The following is a 15,000-nucleotide window of genomic DNA, read 5'->3' as shown; positions in this document are numbered from 1 at the left end:
ACGACCTAAAAGAAAAAGAGGAGACTGACTCTGACCTTTCAAAGCCCTATCTCATCTGGTTGATAGTAGAAGGTACGTACGATGATACCATGGACATAAACGAGGTCGAGCATATCTTTAATGATTTCAAACTAAAGCGTACCTAAAGCCTGCCCTGGATATGAAAAAGGGATTTGAGCCAGAAGAAGATGAGGATCTATCACCAGATGAGGAAATGGAAACAACTAAGTATTAGTTAGGTTTAGGTTCAGGAAATGGAAATGGTAACAGCGGCCCAAAAATGGTAAGGTTTTCTTTTCAAAGAAAAAGGAACGCAAAAGTTTTGCGAAATCCTTATCTTTCGGCTTTTTAAAGAAGATAGGCCATTACAAAACAAGGTATAACAGTCGACTTTCCTATCAGGATTTTACAACCTGAATACCAAGGGACCACTATTAGAAGAGAGCATAATAAGTAAATGCCGACGCCATCTTTGACTTTTTGGATGGTCGGCGGCGCCATAAACTCGATAACCAGCACCGCGGAGTCAAGAAATTCAACTAAAGAGAATCCTAAAACAATCTTATTCGAGCACACACGGGACCCACAACAATGAAATTCACACAAGCGGCAATCATCCGAGCAGAGAATGGAGAAGGGAAATATACTTGAAATTGTTTTTTTCCGAATGAGAAATCCTTTGGCAAACTCCTTGCAAATCTGTAGAGATAGGGATGATCGGCAAGCGCTACGAGCGGGGCCGATGTTTCGTGTTGTGGGTGGCCATCGGATTGTTCAGCGTGCCCATGCGGATCCCTACCAATGTCCTAGACTACAAGTTCGACAAACTTCCGGCTTGGGTCAGGATACAAAGTTACCCGGGATGGGCTTGCCCTCTGGATCACGCTGGGTCCTTGCTTGTTCCAATGTCATGCTAGGAATGTATCACGTGCCCATGCAAACCAAAAAAAAGCAGATACAACTATTACAGATCCTAGTCCTATTTCCCATCAGAACATAAGGGAGTGGGCTTCCTTTGTAACAGCTCTGTTCTGGTCGTGGCTCACCTCACTGGACCAACGCTTCTGGTCGGAAGCTGGTCGATCGCCTGGTCGGCAACCGGCACAACACCTTTGCCAGTGGGATTTCTGTTGGTTTTCGTACTATGCGCAATGAAAGTTTCCAAAAAAGGAGAGCTCTAAAAACAGCGTTCTACGGGGAGAATGTGATTTTTGTATACTTTGACCCCATACTGGCATGAAACTGATAGGAAAAAGGACCTCAAAAACACCCATTTATTAGGGGAATGTGAAAATTGATGGTTTTCGCCCATACTGGCATGAAACTTTCTCTTTTATTGAGCTCAAAAACAGGCAGAGGGAGATCAGAAAAAGTGTCAAATCCAATAGAAGAGAGAACGATGGCCCAAATAGAACAACTTACTTCCTCTATCCGAGTTGGCAGTCAATATCAAGATCAGAGCGCGAGAGCAATGAAACAACAAGTCCACCGTCCCTTCACCAGCCAAAGAAAGGAGAAGACTAAGCAGCTCAATAGGGTCTCGAGTACGACTATAGTACCAAAGCTTGGTGCTTCTACCAGTCAAGCAATTACCACGGGTGGATATTCAATAGAAAGCCTACTTGAGTAGGTCAAACAGCGGGGATCTCTCAGTTCCAATGGCTGGATCTCAGAATCGCGTAGATGGGTAGAAGTAATGGGCAAACGCACCTAATTTAGAGATTTCAACTACTACGGTAGTGATGGGGTGCCTGTTTACCTAAGTAGGCCTAGTTCTTTCTATAATGAGCATTCGCGTCCGGGGACTTTGATCCAACTTCAGCCGATGGGGAAACGGCAAGGGATGCACCGGTATCTGGACACGTGATGGACCCAGTAGTAAATATTCCTTTGTGGAAGGCTTTGGTTATACCTGGGTGGCAAAGCGAAGTTTCTGGTGGGTAGGTGTCTAAAACAACCCTCTGCAAGGAAGCACGCCCGTATCAATCCTTTAATCGGAGACTAGACTAGCGTTAGGAAGGACAAAGGAGACAGACAGAATTTACAACAGAAAAAAGGACTTTTTGAAGTTTGAGTGAGGATAATTGTCTTAAATCTCGGAGAATCGGCTGAAAAAACACGGAATTGTCTTCGGCTTTGTAAGCGAAAATGTCCAGTAAAGCCTATCTCGCTTTTAGCCTTCATGGTGAATGGCCCACCCTTTCTTTGAACCTTGTCAATGATCGAACGAACTTATAGATATGAACTGAGTGCCATTTGATGAGTAAGATCGAACAAGGGAGAGGGATATGGAAAGGATGAAGTAATGAAAGAGGAAGTCATACCGGTTAATGCTACAAGTGCTTACCATATTTCTTGAAATAATATTCATCATAAAGATTCACAACATTATTGGCTGCCTCGCCAGGAGTTTGGAACTGGTGCTTCGCGTTGGTTATGACTTGAATTATGCGGTTTAGCTCCACTAAATCAACCTGTGGCGCTGAGTGTAACTTCACGTTTTCGACAAAACTATCGAAAATCCGTTGCTGGGGTGCCTTTCTCCCAAATTGGGATATAAAGGCGAGAAATCTCTTCTCGAGCATATCAGGGGTTATAGTTTCCGTCCCGGAAGTCGAGGCATCTGCATTTTGTGCAGGGTCGTTAGCGGGCGAGCATTCCGCAGTGGTAATTCTAGACTGCAGCACGGCGATCAAAATAAAGCCCGTAAAAACGTGCCCAGCCCAGACAGGACAACGTGGCCATAAAGCGCGAACCAACATCCGTGATACGAAAACAAAAATAAGAATGAGGAAGAAAAAAATGGGAGAAGCATTAAAATTCAAGCCGAGCACGAACTTACCAAACATTTTGGAGCAAAACACTTCCAAACGGCACATTATCCGCAACATGGAATGAAAGAGAAATTCAAATTATGTAAGGTTTTTAAAAAAGTCCTGCGTAGAGTCCACGGGGAGCCTTTTTCGATTTGATCTCTAGTAAAACTAAGACTGGAGCTTGAAGCCACGACTCTATAACCTGAAGAAGCCTAACTTATTCATTTTTATACGATTTTCTGACTCTCATTTGCCTTTAATTAAAATATGATAATCTTCGATTGGTAGAAGTGAGTCCGGATCTCCCTCTTTTCCACTAAACCATTTCATTTCTATATGAAAATAAGAGATGCTTCTAGGGACAATCAAGATCACTAGGAAAGAGCTGAGTTAAAGTGGCACTCACTTGATTAAAGGGTTTCGTGTGTACTGACTGATCTAAGTGCAGAACCATTCAAGAAACGTAATTGAAAGAAAGAAAGAGCGCTATTCTTCTTTAGTTAGGTACTGCCATCAATGAGTTTGCTAAGAAAGACCCCGGTGGAATATTTGGCCTGCTTACTAACTTATAGGCTTCAGAGGGGACCCTTTCTCGCCAAGCCCTACCTACAGGGAGTGTAGGATTTCGTTCGCAACTCTTTTTCCTAGAAATCTCAATCCAGTGAGTCACTACTCCTTTTCTCAAACAAGAAGCTGACAAAGAGATCCATCCATTTGATTTTCCCAAGAGACTGGTTTGATTCCACCAGAGTCTCTCTTAGCGCATAAGTAGAAATTCATTCTGATTAGCATGAAAACCATTCTGCAAGATATCAAGAAATTCTTTAAATAAGTCATCATTCATTAGCGCGTAAGAGCATTCATTCTATCAACGATATTTCTCGAACTGGCGCACTTCCCTGTAGAGAGGAAAGTAGGAGATTTCTCGTAAGGATTATACGTGATTTTCCCATTATGTGAGCGTGCATTTCCTCAATCATTAAGAATTGGGCCTTGGGAAGAAAAACTAGTTCTATGTCAATTCTACAGCCAGAGAAAGAGGGAATGAATGATCGGTCTCATTCTGGATCTCTTTCCTTGTGCCCTAGTCCATTCCATCTATCTTGATTGCAACTTGGATTCTTTCTTGACTGCTATTTGGATTGGTAGTCCGTCAAATCTCTAAGCAGGTGGCTAGAAAACCTTCCGGAATAGGAGGAATATCAGATAGTTTCTCATCAGGAATGGAATTCGGTTTCCAATCTGGTCACACATGACTCTTGCCCTAAAGCAATTTCTTGATTAGGAGCAGTGGGTGGCAAAGGAATGCCTGCCTATCCATAGCCGGGCAAATTGCTGCATATTCAAGTCACCCAATTCTCTTCTCTTGCACTATGTCTATTGGAATGGACCCTTGATTCTCCAGCAGATCCTCCTGGTATGGAAGGATATCATCCACAAAACAGATTGCGGAAAATGCCATCCAAGTTCGCAAAGGAGCGGTCTTCCTAATCTCTCTTTTGTTTGTGGGAATCTCTAGTGAGACCTGTGATAGAAGGGGTCAAGGTGAATTTAAGTCCTCTTTCTCTCGGAAATATACGCCACATGCCAGTGATCGATCTCTCTCAAGCTAGGTATCGGTGAAGTCCGTCATTGAATTGAAGTGGTAGAGTGGTAAGTGGGCGTATGATCTATGGATTTCCTATCAGTGGCATTAGTTCCTTCTCTAGATAGATGGCTATTGAGCTTCTCATTCGTGAGAGTCATGCGCCGGATCAAGGGCTCTCTCATCTCCTATTTGGAAATGTATAGGTTCTGTATGTAAGTGGCCAGTGCCCGCGGGTAAAGGCTGATCATCAAAAGTCATCTAATCCATCTAAGTGCCGGTATTGCCCAGTGCTTGACTGGAGTTGTCATGATACCCGGATACTCACCTCACTATACGCCAATTCAGGGAAAGGTCATGCTGGGAAGCTTCCTTGAAAGATAGTCTCAACACTCTCGATGAGAAACGAGAACCCAGCCAACGAAGGTTTATGCATATATTGGTCCGCATCCAGAGGAAGTCAAGGTTTCCAGATGTGCTCATCCCTGCTTGCTGATATGCAAATCGATTGGAATTGGCAAATCATAGAGTTTGTCGCTGACAAGAGCTGTTTTGGCCATGGTGATCCTCCTCTCAATACCCATTCCTGCGAATTCCCAATCCAATTATATTAGTATAATGTGTAGAAGAAAAAGGGGAATCCATGAGAAAGCCCATATTGTTCGTGGCAATGGAACATTCCTTTCCACTTTTTAGAATGGAGATCACTGACGAGCACTCTTGCGCAAATCAAGAGTAAAGGTAGGAGCTATGAAGCTGTCCCGGGTAGGAAAGGATCCCTTTGAGTTCATATTGCTGCAGGAGAAAGAGAAGGGCACAGAGCTTCTATATACCACTGGATTCCACCAGACTGTTCTGTGGAAAACACGGCACCCTATCCCTTCCCTGACGGGAACCTGGATACCATAGCATAGGAACCTCGAAAATACGTATTATAGGTTGGTTGTATACACAGTCATCCTTTAAGAAGATAAGAGAGCCCCGCGGACATTTCCTTCCTCGAAACCTGGAAACTGATACTGCCTCGATTCTGCTTCCGTCTATCATGTCCAATCTTACTTTCGTGCCGATGAAGGGCAGTCCGGAAGGTGGAGTTAGCACCGGGCCTATTCTTAGAAGAATAAGTAGGAGTAGGAGCACTCTTCTTCCTCAAGCGTAGTCGTATTAGTTGGATCCGGCATCCTTTCGACTGGAGATACCCTAGCATTACCGGCTTCCCGGCATACTGGCAAGTTTACTTGACTCACCCATTCTTGAGACTGGCCTGGCCACTACTTTGTTTGATTTCCTTGTCACTGTAGTAAGCAAGCGGCACCTATTGATCTACTTCCCTCTAGCATCACTCATCCTTACGGCACTAGTCCATCCATCCCTCGACCGAAGAGAGTCTTCCTCCTCACGGAACTAGGGTTTGGTTTCACAGACAAGACTTTCGAGCGCGACGTTGCGCACATCCTCTTGCTTGGTATCTTTTCTAGTGTACATCACATTCATTTTCCTTTCCATGAATTTTCCTTTCATGTAGATATGATAATCTTCGTGGCATCAACCTCATATAGGAGCTGCCAGTAGTACTTTCGCGGTATTTTAAAGCAGGCAAACTTATGATGCGAGTCTAGTTAGAATAGAACCAGTGCACTCTGAAATCCGAACCAACCAATACGCTTCGCTTTCCTCTGCTCGTATAGACTCCGTTCGTGTTAGGACATCCATAGCCAATAGTAATAGTAGCTAGTAGCTTCGCCCCCCTTGCCCCCGGAAAGGTTCTCATTCCTCACTGGATCTAGTTGACTTGCTGCTACAGCAATCAATCTATCTATATGTTCCGGACGGAAGAGAGAGTTTCCTACATTCCCATTCCCATGAACTGAACATCGGGTACCAACGATCTGGAATCCCGTGCTGAAACCTAAAGATATGCACCTGTGCGGACCAACCTGGCAATCCTCCTGTCTATTCTTTCTATCTGGACTAGCGGTTCCCACTGGAGCTTACTACTTGACTAGAGCACTTGAACTTGTTAGTTTCATTAGTCAGTTTCCTAGCATAGCAAAGTGAGTTTCCCATCAACGGATTATCATCCTGTTGTTTCCATGAACATCAGGTACATATGTGAACCTGTCAACGGAGCGGAACATATGATATGAACCAAGTAGATTCGTCTTTTTGCTCGTAACGTTAGTAGTTACTCGCTCATTAGTAGTGAACTATGATCATTTGTGAGGAGTATGTTTTCAACTCTATGTATGTCAATTCGAGAGTAGAGCGATCTATGTCAACCAAGAGCAGAACTCTCTCTATTTCCGGCACATGCTTTCTTTCAATCAAGAAGAAGATTATTTCATATTTTATCATTATCCGGACTGCTATCTACTATCTACCTATCTAGCTACCCGGGCTCGTTGTGAGGCGGGACCCAACCCTCCTCTTCACTCCACTGCTTCAACAGAAATGGATCCATCATCTGCTACCCATGAGTAATAACGTTACGAATCTACCACTGATCCCGAGGGCAAGTATGAAAAAGAGAGTCAAGCAAGGTTGGATTCATATGTTCCATTTGAGTAAGCCTCTGATGCCCTGCACACATAGCTTCTTGCATGCCCGATGGCAGGACAGATCTCCCAACCTGGAGTATATTCCCGGCCCCGTAGCTTAGCTTAAGATCTTCGTATTTCAAGTCCACCGGCATGGGACCCGACCTTGGGAATAAGCCCCGCCCTGTCCTCTAAGATATGAGATCCACCCACACCCAAACCTGGAAAAGCGGCAGGCTCTAGTCGAACTCCATACCAGAAGAGAAGAGAACCCTTTCCGTTGGAAGAAAGAGAAAAGGGGCCGGGCTATGCACTTCAAGAGAACCAACCCAAGAAGCACTCAATAAACTATTATATATAGTCCTGGCCAAGAGAAGGCCACCAGATCAAAGCAGGAATGGGTACTACAGCACCAAGAAAGATCGATGGAAAGGGACATGAAACTATTTTAGATGCACGCTCTAGCTCTAAAGCAAGCTTATACGCACTCATAAAGGTGCCGTCTAGTGCCGTGAAGATAAACCGATTCTCTGACCATCCCTCGAGATAGCCTTTGATTCTCTTTAAGGATCCGGGAGGCATATAAGGATGAGTTAGCCGTAGGATATGATTCCTTCTTGGGAAGGGAATAAGGGGATCGAGAATGATGCTGCAAACAAGATAAGGGATTCACCAAGGCAGTATTACTATGGAAATGGTATAGAGCTAGCCCAGAAAAGAGAATCCATGGCATGGCTATTCACTCAATCAAAAGAGAAGGTCATAATCTGGAAACTATTCCAACACAAAAGGGTTCTACGCTAGGAATCACTAAACTAGACGAGCACTTCTCAAGTGCCAGCTAGGAAACTGTCTGTACTGTAAAGCAACCTTGTCCCCACCCGTAGAGAACTTTTAGTAGATGGAAGCGAGCTCCCTAGTCCTATTCGACCCACTTGGAATTCCCTTATGTGAATCATTCATGTAGCATTGATATACGAGAATTCGAGATTGCTCCACCGGGCCTGACTAGTAAATACAGTATACGGGGAAGAGAGTCTTCTGAACCTGAAACCTATGAAGCAAGGAAATCACTCTACTCTGCAAGCTATTCCACTGGAAAGGACAGGTTTCTAAAGTAATGGGATTAGTACTACTTAATTAAGGAAGGGATGAGTGCTGTCTTCCAGGCGGGGGTTCTAGCAACTAAAGCAGTGGAAATGTTCTCGTTCTCTCATGCTTCAAAGCAAAGAGTTGTGCCTGGCATTCCCATTTGTCTCTCTCTATCGAAAGCTAGGTCAAAGGTGCCTGTGCTCGAAATGCAACATCACTCACTTGGCCTAGTGGGTCGGGGTTCATCAAGCTTTTCATCTCCTGAAGCCACAAGTCTAGTATAGAATCTGCTCTTTAAGGTCGAGAATCTGCTCTAGAAGGTCGATTAGGCCTTGTCATCATGTCATCGGACTCCACTGGTATCAAAGTTCTCGGCCCTTTTCTTATATTACTTTAATTATATTATAGAAGTGTGCGCGGTCTTGTCTCAGCATTCGAGGTTGGATGTGTTTCCTCAGTCATCGTTCGAGGAAAGCAGAGGCCCTCGCGGAAAGATCAAAGAAAATGAAAAGCACAACGGCCTCTACCTAGAGCAAAGAAGCTTTGCCAGTCTTATCACCGGATTCACCATAATCAGCTTTAAGGTCCTGACTCTCAAATCGGATATCTCTTTCGTTCACAAGAATTGCTTATTATGTATGATTTGTGATTTGAAATTCTTTCTATTTACTATTTTGACAGAATTCATGAACGAGTAGATCAAGGAAAAGAAAGCAAAGCATTCACTCCTAAACTAAAGAACTAATCTACTGAGCTAGCCTCCCGTTATGCGCCAATGCTTGAACAGGACCGTTGACCTTTACCAAGCCAGTTTCCTATAGTTGACCGATACAGTTCGCAAGGCGGATGTGACCGATGGATTTGAAGAAGGAACTCATTTTTTTACTGATTCTGACCGTTTACCAGAAGAGCGGTATGGTTCAGAAGAGGTACTCATAATACATATATCGTTTAATGAATTGCCCGATCGATTACCAATTCATTAAGCCTACCTATACCTCCTAAGGTTCCAGCCTACCTGTCAACCTGCTCTGACATACCCTTCTAGCTCACTTGAAAGGAGAGTTGTTGCTACTGTATGAAAGTCTCAATTAAAGAAAGGGATAAAAAGACATACATTCACTCGGTTTTAGCGTAGTTTTTATGTTTCCTTCCATTCATAAGAAGAAAGAGGTTATCTTTTAGCTCCGGGTCCGACTTATAAATAGGGTACTTGACCTTAGGATCGAATCAGGCTCTCCTTGGGATAAGCCAGAGAATGGATCAGCCGGGCGAAGTAAGTGATAGGATCTCCAGGATTCTAAATTCCATGCCCGGGGAAGTCTAAGAGGATAAAGGAGGATGTTCCCTGCAGGGCATTTCGCGGGGTTAGGATGTGCATGTTTACCAAATGAGCGGAAGACTTGACGCGAGCCAATGAAGCGCTGCTAAGGCGCTCCGGCTTTCCCCTGTTGAGTCGCTCTTTCCTGACCTTCTAAGTGAGTTCTAGCTTGAGCTGGCATAGTTTGTTCCGCTTGTAGGCCAAGGTTGAGAATCCATACGGAATGGACGAGGAATTGAGGTAGGGAAAGGAAAGGTAACACCCAAAGCATCAAATGGACACGAATACATCTTAGTGGCTATTTCTTACTACCCCAAATGGGTTGAAAGCGGCATCTTATCGAACACTGACATCGGAAAAAAGTGGCCTACTTGAAAGAAAAGAGAATCTGCCTTTCTTTTCAAAAGAAACTACTGGAATGAAATCAGCTCCGGGTAGAGATGGAGGGGGCTTCGTAGCTTGACTTTAACGGATCCCTTGCTTCATAGAATAGATGGCTAAGCTGTCTTCTTTCCCCTTCTTATTAGTCTCATATCTTCTATCCATCGATTAGTATGAATGAGATCATCTATTTCCTTCTCTTTGGCGGATTCAATCATGCCTTGGATTTCCTTCTTTAAATGGCCTTTCATGCTTACTATAACTAGTTATTTCGGTTTCTACTGGCTGCTTTAACTATAACCCCAGCTCTATTTATTGGCTTGAACAAGATACGTCTTATTTGAAATGAATCTTACGAATAAGTAAGAAAAAGGTAATCGTCTTTTATTTAAAAGACCTTGAGTTATAAGCTGCTGCTTCGAGACTCAACTCACCATGTCTGCTGGGAGGAGATACCAGATAAGGCAAAGAATTGAGCCAATCACATCCCTATTCCTATCTTATGCACCTATTATCAGTGGACACTCAAATCGAATCAAACTTTCTTTAGCAATTGCCTCTCCTATGGCGCATTCTAGGATTAGTGTTAGTCCGTGCGATTGACTTATTCTTATCTTTAGCTGCACCGTAACAGGCTTATCTCGGATCATGTGAGTGAAGCCGTTGTGAGCTGGCATTAAGTCTGCAATCATGAATTACAATCCTTTGTGCCACATCGAAATCCTGCTACCGAATTCTAAGCTTCCCTTCCCTAGAATCTGATTACTCCAAGTCTCCAATAGCATCTAACCAATCCATTAACATGATTGCGTAGTGAGTTGAGGCTCCATCTTTAGTAAATAAAGCAAAGATTTCTGAGCTAGGAATCAGAGGAAATGCTCTGACTCAAATCCAGATACAATTTGATATGTCGGAGACCTGTGTGACTCCCTACATGTATTTGAAGAGTCCCTCAGGATCATATCACAATAAACTAGACTGGTCAGGATGCTCCAACTAACAATCTAGAATCCATACTTGATAGGATCAAGAATAAAAAACATGATATCAAGAATAGCATATTGAAAGATCCCAATCATTTTTCTTGATAACTTCTTCAACCTACGTATTTTGCGTATAAATTGGATCAATTATTAACAAAATAAGGAGCAAACATAGGTATCAGATATCAGGAACATAAGCTTACCCGGGAGAAATGCACTCTGTGTTAGTCTGATCACTTAGCTTTTGCTTTCGCACTCCCTACTGATGCCTATTGCATGACTCTCATTCAGTCAAACTAGAAACTGTGTTTACAGCTGGAACGATGAATGTAATCCTACTATTCTTTAAGGAAGGGTAGGGTCGTCTGAGTATGGTACTATGGACATCAGGGCATATTGAATATAGTCATCTAATTTGGTGTGCTGACACACCCAGAAAGGTTTCTACCTACGCAAGGAAAATGAAGAAAGCAAGCCAAATACTGAAATGTATTAAGCTATCGATCGGGGGACATAACACTATGAGGGTTGTTAAGGCGGGGCTAGGAGCTTGATATGCTGCCGACTCAGAATCAAATGAGCACAGGGGACCCTAGTCAACATTCATATTTCTACCCACCGGTGGATGATCGGTCACCTTAGTTCCAATTTAGCTACTGTTCATTTTGTTGAACTCCAAGAAGGACCGATTGCTACGTACTCTTGAGAAACAAGATGTTATGACGCCGCTGTGCCCGCGGTCCAATGATCCACCTATGTTTGTGTCGGATCTTATCCATGCTGCAACCAGGCCGTGGAATATGGAGGTGGTCAGAGAACATATGTATGAGATGGACGCCGAAGCAGTAGCGAACATTCCCATCAGTCATGTTGCCCAGCCGGAAAGAATGGAAGAGGATTTTTCGTATCACATTCGTACTGACTTAACAGGATCCGTCTCCCATAGTAATATCATGACAGTCTCTCTTGACCCTTCGTACTTACTTGAAACAGGAATTTCTTGGTGCTCAACTGCTTATTCTGCTTTTCCTGGTACCGGTATAGATAGATAGAAAGTGCATTCAATCGAGAAAAGGATCAACTGATCCACCTCTTTACTTTTTGGTTTTTATTCGGCTGTTTCAGCATAGGTTGCATTTTAAAACAAAAGAAAAGAGCAAGTTCCCACAGGCGAAGAGCTGCTTCCGAGAAATCTTTTACCCCCTTTACGCCCTTCGGGGCTGCTAACAACGAGCTAATACACAGGAACGGCACGGCTCCTACACCGCTTAACTCCAATAATAGAACCTGGTCCCACATCCCTTGCATTTGATAATGAAACAATCAGAATTTGTTGAATTGAAATATGTTCAATCTCATTTCTTTTACGTGGTTTTGGCAACTATCAATTATCTCTTTCCTCGGCTTCCTACACGGATATAGCCGTAAACGGTATCTAGTAGGCAACCTGGGAACTACATTAGCTTAGGGGGATCGGGTAGCGAGCGCTCTCCTCGGCAAAGCATGCAAGAAGCAATTCCACCATTGGGAACGACACGCCCCCTTCCCTAGGGCTAGAGGTATTTACACGCTGCATTGAACCTAACGCTAGAGCGAGTACTACGATGAAAATCACTTTTACGAGCGATACCTTTGTCTTTGGTGCTTGAGTTGTCCTCCCAGCGGTGTGGTCCTCGGTTTCGGAAATGACATATTGAATCGGTATCTTTAGCATATAAAAAATCCTTTGTTTGACGGCATCCCTCCTCTAAAGCTGCTTCCTTCCTTTCCGGTTCGTAGTGGTTACGAGCAGAAGTGCAATTCAAAGCGCATTCAATAGTTGTATTAGATAGTTTAGATATAGTGACCCACTAGTTCGAGATGCACTGACCTTGGCCATTGCCTGCTAACTACGGTCATTATATGTCAATTCGGATCGCACACCGGAAGCAAAGATCAGGGGATTGCCAACTTGAATGAATGTAATCCGGTTACGGTGTAGGGGAGATTTATTATTGAGTTGATAACGCACTCCGCTTACTAACATTGAGAACTATGCCATGGAATGGAATATTCCCATTTCCGATTGTTGAAAACAAATGCGACTTTCAAAAGGCACATCAAATGTATGGACACAACGATTTGCCCACTGATTCATTGATTCATTAGCTGCGCTGCTTTTGTGAGTTCCACTTGCGTGAAACTCCGAAGGGAGAGCCCAGAGGGAACTTATTCATTCCTTTCGTGGCTTGCCATGGTTATTTCCTTGCCCAGGGCACAGTCTGGTTATCTGTTTTGTGCCTCATCGGGCACCCAAGGGTTTATCTTATGAATCGTGCGATCCGGCATCCTTGAAGCTCGGAACTCCTCTCTGGAATTTTGACCATGAAAATGCCATTTACCCTTAGCAATGAAGAAATCTATTGAGCAATCTGTTTCATTGCAATACCTCGCTCTAACAACTCCTATTCCCACGGCATTACCACAAGGATTTCCTGTTTCCCCGATCCACCAGCTACGTTCGCACACTTCCAAATAGTAAATGCTCCCGCGGTTGGAGTTGAGACTTTCTTATCCCTCTTGTTACGACGGATCGAGCATATGATTCTTTTCTTGATATTAACTTGCAGAAGTTTTTGATTGGTCTTTTTCATGTCATGGGATAACCCCCCCCGAAAGAAGAGTGCAAAGACCAAGTTCCCATTTCCTCCGTTCATCCACGAGAATCGATATTCGTTCTTTCCACTTTGAATATGTCAATTCTTATCCGTTACTTGAGATTCGATACGTAAGATACGTCATTTCTCATCCGTAACTTCCATCCGATAAGGGCAATAAAGCCAAGGCAAGCTCATATTTGCGTATCTAAAGGCTTGGTGTGGAGTTTTGGGGAGAGGGCCTGGGTTTCGGGAGATGAAAAAAGCTTACTTTTACAGCTAAGTGATTAGGACTTGATCGAAAAATATTGCTCTCAAAACATGCATTTATGAGGTAAACTAGAAAAACACTACTTTTGACCCATAGTGATCCGCACTTTTTTCATTGGAAATCGAGTTTCCTTAGGGAAAAAGGACTTGCTAACTTTTGCAGCTATATGAAACGGACTTGCCTACGGCACTTTTGCACCGAAGAAACTAAAAAATAGTCTTTCTCCGCCTAAAAGCAAGGTAGGATTTCTACGAAACAAGTCCGGATAGGTAACTAGGCGGATAGGAAGGATTTCTACGAGCTTCAGTTCATTAATTGAAATATGCATGCATCCCATTCATAAGGAGTAGCTGGCTATCCGTGTGCAACACTCATTTCTTTCTAGGAAGATAAGATCCCGCTCTAAGGCATTGGAGCTGCTGGAATATGATACGAAAATACAGATTGATGTTTCTGCTTCTCCTGTCTCGGGAATAGTTTACCGACCGGGCCACCTGTAAATTCTTTAGTTAAAACAGGCCTCGGGAGTAGTCATCCTAGTATCGAAAATCATCTATTTTGCTTTCCGAAGGTAGACAGCAGCGTTGATTCTCCGATTATACGATGGCAACATGTGTGAAGTCTAGTACCAGATCATATCGGGGATAGCTAGCTCATCAGCAGTTCATTTCTATGTATGGCGAGAAGTCCAACTATCAAGCATGGCACGATTCCAGAATCATCGCTTGGCTGCTGCTTAGATGAGATGAAACCTGAGCTGACTTCTCTGTTTTAGTACCGGCCAGGCCTGCTTCTTAAGTGAACTCATCCATTCCCTTGTTAGTACAGAAGGAGGCGATATCGTGTCAATTCCCTAAAGAAAACCGTCTTTTCCAATGATTTAGGGCCCATACCCCAATAATGATGACGAAGAGGTCTTCCTGCTTCAAAAACAGGGCTTCCTGACCCGATAAAAGAGTGCACATGGAAGTAGTTCCGCTCAATTCTCCAATATGACTTCGGGTGTGACCCCAACCCCACCAAATGGTGATCCTCGAGACCAAAGGGCATTGAACGAGAGAGAAGGAAATCGTCCACAGAGAATCGGAGTATCCGGCCTAGTGATAGTTAGAAAGAGTTGGCCAATACAGAATCTCATGCGCCTCTCATTGATGAACCCCTTTTTCCTTTATCCTCTACTGGTGGCTGATTGATTGAGCGCCGGTCTCACTCATTCTTTATGAGCGGAAGCCATGCACCTATCACCTATACCGGAGAAGTACTATACGACACGGCACCTTCGGCAAGGACTCAACTCAACAGAGAATGATTTGACAAACATTGATCCATGCTTGGCCTTAGCCTGAGCTCAACTCTGAAAAAGAAAAGAGGAGAATCT

The sequence above is a fragment of the Aegilops tauschii genome, chromosome 4, assembly GCF_002575655.3.
Source record: "Aegilops tauschii subsp. strangulata cultivar AL8/78 chromosome 4, Aet v6.0, whole genome shotgun sequence".
In the NCBI taxonomy this organism is placed as follows: domain Eukaryota; kingdom Viridiplantae; phylum Streptophyta; class Magnoliopsida; order Poales; family Poaceae; genus Aegilops; species Aegilops tauschii.
Note: the sequence above shows the minus strand (reverse complement) of the source record.